The following is a 7,373-nucleotide window of genomic DNA, read 5'->3' as shown; positions in this document are numbered from 1 at the left end:
GCTTCGCAACATCACGAGCATTTCCTTTCAATGCAAATGCAAATGAGTAATTTATAATTAAAGCTGTATGATATTGTTTCTGAAGAGAGACAGTGCACAGCTGTTCTTTCCTTTTACTCTCCCCATTCCTCTCCTCAGACAGAGAAACTCATTGGCTAAAAACTCACCAGATCTACCAGCATCTTACAGACCTACACCAGCACACACTGACGTAAAAGGGATATTACTATCTACATTATCAGAACAGAGAACTCTGTGCAACCCCACAGCAGGGTGTCTGCGTGCCAGGGGCTGACCAGCTCACCAGTTTAATATACCAGTGTGTCTAATGCTTTAACATCACAGTATCATAATGTTTAATTTGATATGTTTCCTATGCTAACAGTTAAAACCTTAAAACATTGGTGCAAGGTATTTACCAGATAAAGATACATGTAAGTATATGCGCCTCCTGTCTGCCTCAGACGATTGGTCTTTGTGATGTCACTAGTATAAAATAAATAATGACCTGCTTCTTGGAAATATAGGCAATTAAAGTTGTAATAAAATAAATGAAGTAGTAATCAAAAACCAATCAACTCAGGACAATGTTCTACTGTATGTGATAATTGAAATCTGGGTACCCTCCAGGGGAATGGAGAGCTAGTTCAGGTTTCAGGTCTGATGTAGATATTTCTCTCTACTATCACAACCAGCTCTTTTTTAGCCTGAAGCAGACTGAAGGTGCGGTGCTAACAGTGCACTGCGCAGCCACACAGAGTTTGCCTTATGCTGCAGTGTTAAAACTGCACAGCAAAGCACCGTTTCCTGCTGGTAGGCCTTCAGTGAGCGTGAGTCAGCCTGGCCTCCGAGACTGTGTGAATGGGAACATATTTACCATGGCATGGTTCTCAAGCATTTTTAAAAATCCCGTCGGAATATCTGTTTATGACATTAACATTGTGCACATGTGTATACATGAATGTATGTGCTTGTATGTGTGCTTGCATATGTGTGTGTGTGTGTGTGTATGTGTGTCCCTGCAGATGGGTATGTGTGTGTGCACGCCTTGTACATGTCTTAAGACACTGCTTAGCTAGTTATAATGTTAGGATTCTCTCTCCTCCTCTTTAATTACTGGGAACATTAGCTGCCTGCTCCTCTCAGCAGTAATGACCATAACATCCATGCACTCTCTCACAGGCTCCACAGCTGCTGCTGCAGAACAGGCCTCATGCTGCACAGGAAAATTACATTGATTAGCGTAATTGTTTTAGCCTTCATCAGAAGCTGAAGCGGAGCTCTGTTTTTAATAGGGGCGTTTGTCTCGCACAGATGGCAGGACAAACGCCGACCTCGTCTGGCGGGAGTAACAGCAACAGTGACAAGTTTCTGGGAGAAAATGAAATGAAACAAAACTTGGATTTTCATGTTTTTAATTTGAGTATTGCAATTATGACAGCAATTCCATTGCACTGTTTTCATTTAGGAAATGCTCTTATCTGGAGTGACTTACATAGATTACAATTTCACGTGTTATCCGTTATCCATATATAACTGCACATTTGCTGAGGCAATTTTGGGTTAAGCACCTTGCCCAAGGGTACAACAGCAGTGCCCCAACGGGTAATTGAACCGGCAACCTTTGGGCTACAAGTCCTGCTCATTACTGCTACGCCACACTGCTGCAACTTCGCAACGTCGCTGCAACTTCGCTGCAAACTCCAATTCTGGAGTTTGTGCTTTGGATTCAGTTCTGCGGGTATTTTATTCTCCCAGGGCAACTTGTAACTCATCTAGCTGTGTATGCAGGGCCTTGGGTTGGGGATGCCCATCTTAACTAAAGGCCCTATGAAACTGTTTCCTGCAGTCTGTTACAAGGACAGGTGAATTTTCAGTATGCTTTGCAGGGTCAATATATCGAGGGCCGAATCATATCGCTTACCATGCATATAAAAATATAATAAGTTGTGACATCGGATTGCGTGGCAAGCTGCTTACCCATGGCATTAAAGGATTAAAAAGATACACATTTTCACAGAGTGAGCTATGAAACTGTGTTAATCTGAAAAGACTCAGAAGCAAAACAAAAACAACTCCACAACAGAGCACTAGAGCTCTGTAAAAATACCTAAAGTAGTGAGAATGTGCGTAGGCATATTCATATGCAATAACTCAGAGCTGGCTTTTGCGTGACAGACTGTCTGCTGATGGAGGCATTATTGGATCATTACTCAATCAATAGAGTTTATAATTATTGCAGCTTCAATACAGCGTAATAAAACAGACTGAATGTCAAATCTGTGAACGGTGGCTGTCAATCATTTTTTATGTTTTGTAGAATGATACTATCAGTGGTGTGATACATGGTGTATATTATAACCTGCTGCTATTTGCCATATGGCAGGAATTGAGGTCTCCCATAAATTACAAATGGTTTTACACTCAACAATACTGCCACCTGCAGTCAAAATGGAGTACTGCTCCATCGGGGAGAACTTCCAGCAGACGGTTCATGTCTCTTTTCTCATTTAATCGTTTGATTTAAAAATGTTGTAAATTAAAATGTTGTCATCCCTCACCACCTAATAATATATAATATTATACTACAAATTTCCCAAGATTAAATGAAAACGCTATTCTATTGGTTATATGACTTCCTGCAGTGCATAAATCCTGAAGGTTTTTCAGAAGTTCCTCAACTGTTAAGGCTAAGTACCACTGACTTACTGTAGCTGAATTGGAAAAAATGAATTTTTAATTATTCAATTGTCTTTTGTCGTGTTCACAAAAGATCATTAAAGAAAAAACTACCAAAACATTTTGTTATGGAAATGAAACAAAGGATTATTCTTCCAGCATGAACATATTTATTAAAACAGTGTCGCTGACAGACATACATGAAAGCCTTTCAGTGCTTTAATGTCTTGGGACTATTCTGTTAAAAAGCCCACCTGGAGTTTAGCCACATTCATGTTAGTAGCACCCCTCTGTATTTGGATCCATAACATTAAATTGAGCTGTTTTTTGGAAACCTGCAGGTAACATTATTTAATCTACTGGCTGAAATTGCTGCAGTGGTCCATGCAGACCCGGCTGTTGCCCTTTGAACTCTGTGATGGATTGTCCCGGGCCTTCCTAAAGAGGGTGTCACCATCGATTGTGCTCCCTTGCCAGGGACCGGGCCTTTGGAGGCCTGTCAGGAGCGGCAAACAGATTGGACAGAACAAAGAGCTACGGGTCAGCCGGTCCAGCCGGGCGGAGCTGCTCAGGAGTGATCAGCGGTCATCCTTCTCGGAGCCAGCCTTGACTTATTCCTTCACTCCAACACTATGGACCTCCAATAACAGAGCAGTGGTTATAAATCCAGCACTGGGTTTCCTCTGGAAACAGCCTTATTAGCTGTCCCTGTCTGAGGCCTGTCGGAAACACTGATGCAGTGTATCTGTCAGCTCACACTGCCTCGCCTGGATTCCAGTGCATCAGTGAGGACACCATAAAGCAGGTCTCAGATCAGCTATGTGGGAAAAACCGCATCTATGTGAGATTAATCATGGGGACAGGAAGTGCTTTGGTGTACTGCAAGCCAGCTAAGAGATGAAGGGTGCTTGCAAACAATAGAGCGACCTGTCTTTATGAGAATTAAGGCGGTGTAGCATAGCATTAGGGAACAGGGCTCATAACCAAAAGGCTGCTGGTTCAGTTCTCCGTAGGGAGCAGCACTGCTTTACCCCTGTCACATGTAAACACTGTAACCTGTGTAACTCGCTCTGGATAAGATAATATTGTAATTTTTTATATACAGATTAAACTATTTACATAAGCTGTGTTGGGATGCATGTCTGTGTGTGTGGGGGGGATTTATCATTGTATTATCACTGTCAGTTGTCACTAAAACCTGTCACCTGTCATTTTTATTGCATTGTTTTGGGAGTCCGGGTGGTAAACTGTGGGACTACCGATTCTACCAGCCTGTCTGTGAAACTGACCGTGCAACAGCTGGTGCTGATATCGACCAAGACTAAGGAGGCCTTCCAGCAGTCCTCACCTTGGGCCAATACCTCTCAGCTCCACTAGGTGGCAGTGCAGTGTTGAAGGTGAGCCTGACTCTGAACACTCACAGCCCTGATAAAATCGCTATTCATAGAGCTGGGCAGAACTAGGCATACAGCCAACGACCGGCACAGGAACAGACACATCATGACACATGTCTGGACATGCCACAACATGTTCCACAACTCCACATAACATGGATGTCACAGGGAGAAGGACGGTGTGCATTTTTAGAGCTACTCTAAATTTCTGTGCACACCCTGCTTTTCAGTATGCAACATATTATCTGGTCATAAACATGATTTCAAACTCTTAGCTCTTCATGGACCTTTCTTAATAATACAGCTAAATGTGTAAGAGAAACATCACAAGATTATACTTACACTGTGTATTACATTTGTGAAAAAATAATACTTGACGTGTAATATTCTCCTATTCCCTGTAATATGTATCACCTACATCATTACAAGGTAATGAGATAAGTTATTGTATGAAGAAATATATTCTTTACTCTTCCCCTCTGAACTGGCATTCCTCATACACACTCAAAAGCTTGATAAAACAATATTTACTACATGGAGTATGGGTGGATGTTGTATCTTTTTACAGATAGACTCTGTTTCTAGCAAACTGTACCACTTCAGATCCACAGACGTCTATGAGGAGCATAAACACCACCTCACACATCCCCACCTGAGGTCATGCTTCCAGTGACTAACAGGTGAGTCAGGGCTGGCCATGTCTGTCGTGTGTCTCTGGTACATTGTGTGAACGTTCACCACAGACCTAGGAAGGGCTGACTGTTCCTGCTACAAACACACACCCACACACGTCGTACGTTATTATCGAACTGTTATTTTCTGTTATTAAGAGCTCTAATTGTGTCAGCTCTGACTGTGTTTTTCTGAAGTTGTCTTTGCTGCAACATTTTCAGATAAAGGCCACAGGATATATGGATATCCCCCAGCCAGGACTGAGAGATGAAGGCAGGTCTGGATTCCCACTCTCCCTGGGCATATTTATGCAACAGCAGCTTCAATATTTCACTCATAACAACAACAGAAAAACTCCTTTCCAAATGAATGATAACTCAGTAAGAATGCACTAATACCGACAACGTATCTTCTCTGAAGTTAGTGATCCACTGAGGAGAAACCCTGCAAACACGGTGGTCTCATAATGTTATTGGTATAAACACATGGCAAAATAAGAAATTAAAAGCATAAAACATATAATAATGGTGTCAAAAATTTCAGCACATCAATGAAATATAATCGACCTCAGCTTTCAGGCATGAAACATATTTTTCTCATTGTGGCCACCTTGTAACACCGCTGCATTGCGAGGCCCCATGTGTTGGCCGGAACCTGCCTGTCTGAATATGAGATGAATGTAATGAATGTTAGTAATGACACTGGGGGGTGGGGGTGGTTTAGCTCCATTGGCCTGGCTTCCACACTGGATGGTGGGGTGTGTGGGAGGATGTGATTGGACAGGAGAGGGGATGTGGGAGGGGTCACTATGGCTGGTGTCTCTCCCTGCCCCCCTTCCCACTCCCCTCTCTGCCTCTCCCACGCGGTGCTCCAACTGACAGCCACACCCAGCCCCGCCCCTCTGGAGGGGGTGGGGGGTGGGAGGAGAGCCAGCTGCCAGCCCGGCTTTGATCCTGGATCATCACATCAGAATCTGTTCCACTACAGCAGGAGGCTGAAACAGGCCTGGAACGCCCTCAGAGTGGGCGTGTCAAAGCTGAGAGAGGCAGCTGTATTACCAGCCTTCACAGAGGGCAGGGGTGGTAGTGTCCTACAGCAGTAATCTCAGTGTCATTACATTACATCATTGTCATGTTGCAGACGCGCTTATCCAGAGCCAGCTTGTACATGTTATCCATTTATACAACTGGATATTTAGGCTCTTTGGGTTATTCAGGAAATGGGTTAAGTGCCTTGCCCAAGTGTACACTGGCAGTGCCCCAGTGTGGAATCGAACCGGCATCCTTGCTCTTTACCACTGTGCTACACCGTCATGCTCACCTTAGCGCTGCTGGTTTGGGGGCTTGCATCTGGCTGGGGAAGGTCTTTTCTCTCTGACTCCTCTGTGTGAATGTAATGGATGCATTGCATCACTCCAAGGGATGGTGCAGGAAACGCCTTCAGGAACCCATGCAACACAGCATTATGATTACATACTTTCTCTGTCCCCGTGTTGTGGGACGTTGTAAAGCATATCATTTAGATATTTTTCCATGATAATTAATTCATCTGTGGTATTTTTATGCTAGTTTCCAATCATGAAGACAACTGCATTCTGCCGAGCCACAGTTCAACACAATCACTTTTAAAATACACACTACTGCATTATTGTAATGTGTAAAATACACAGTATGAGCATGGCTGTAACATGTAAAATGCACACTATTAGCATGACTGTAAAATGATGGTTTGATAGTGATTGATGGTTGTTGTTAGCCCCCAGATGAGGGGTGAAGAACTTATACTTACAGGGGCCTCTCTCATTATAATTTAGGATGAAAGATGCTCTCACCCACACAGAGCTGACTAAAATCAGTTCCAGAGATCTGCTAAATACATTCTGTGCACATGCAGTGAAATGCCATAATGAGAGCTGGACCAGACGGGTCTCCTCGGGGCCCGGTTCTCTCCTTCAGGGTCTGCCATAACTCAGTGGAAGTCAAGTGACATGTAACGTACTGCTCATTGCCTCCTACACCAACACAGGCAATGAAATAAATCCAGCTTTTCTGTCAGAAACAGGGGCAATCTCTGCATATTTGGGACTGATTGGGGCCGAGCGGAGCTCTTGCTGCTGGGTAAATACAGTCCTGACAAGTCATCCGTTTCCCGCCTTCCCTCCTCCTCTCGCAAACGCAAGATAAGGTCTGGAAAACACAACATTTGCTCTTCATAGGCCCCCATCAGAGTCTCCGCGCTCAGCTCAGTGAATTTTAAAAAACACCTTGTTATTAGTGTGTCTGGAGAGCTCCTCGGCTCTGAAACACATTTGATTGCCTGTGGTGAGCTTGGAGTGTCTGTTTCACAGATTCTGCTGAGTTTTTCCTAAAATACAGTCGGCTCCTCCCCCCGGGGGAAATCAGGCTGAAGAGAGAGTGAGGAGGCCCTGCTGCCATGTGTGTCTTTGCCTGCCCTCAGACAGAGGAGGTTCCTGTAGTTTCTCCACATCAGCAAGGACTTTAAAGCAGCATCCTCTCTGGCTCGGCCTGAAGGTGGAGGGCCTTCTGTGGAGGCAGCCAGCACTCTACAGGGGATCTGTTTGGGCATCAAGGTAGCCCGCCAATCCCATGAAGGGAGCGCAAAGCAAAG

Source organism: Megalops cyprinoides, chromosome 17 (assembly GCF_013368585.1).
Source record: "Megalops cyprinoides isolate fMegCyp1 chromosome 17, fMegCyp1.pri, whole genome shotgun sequence".
NCBI classification, from domain to species: domain Eukaryota; kingdom Metazoa; phylum Chordata; class Actinopteri; order Elopiformes; family Megalopidae; genus Megalops; species Megalops cyprinoides.
The sequence above is the reverse complement of the archived record's forward strand: the minus strand, read 5'-3'. Positions refer to the sequence as shown.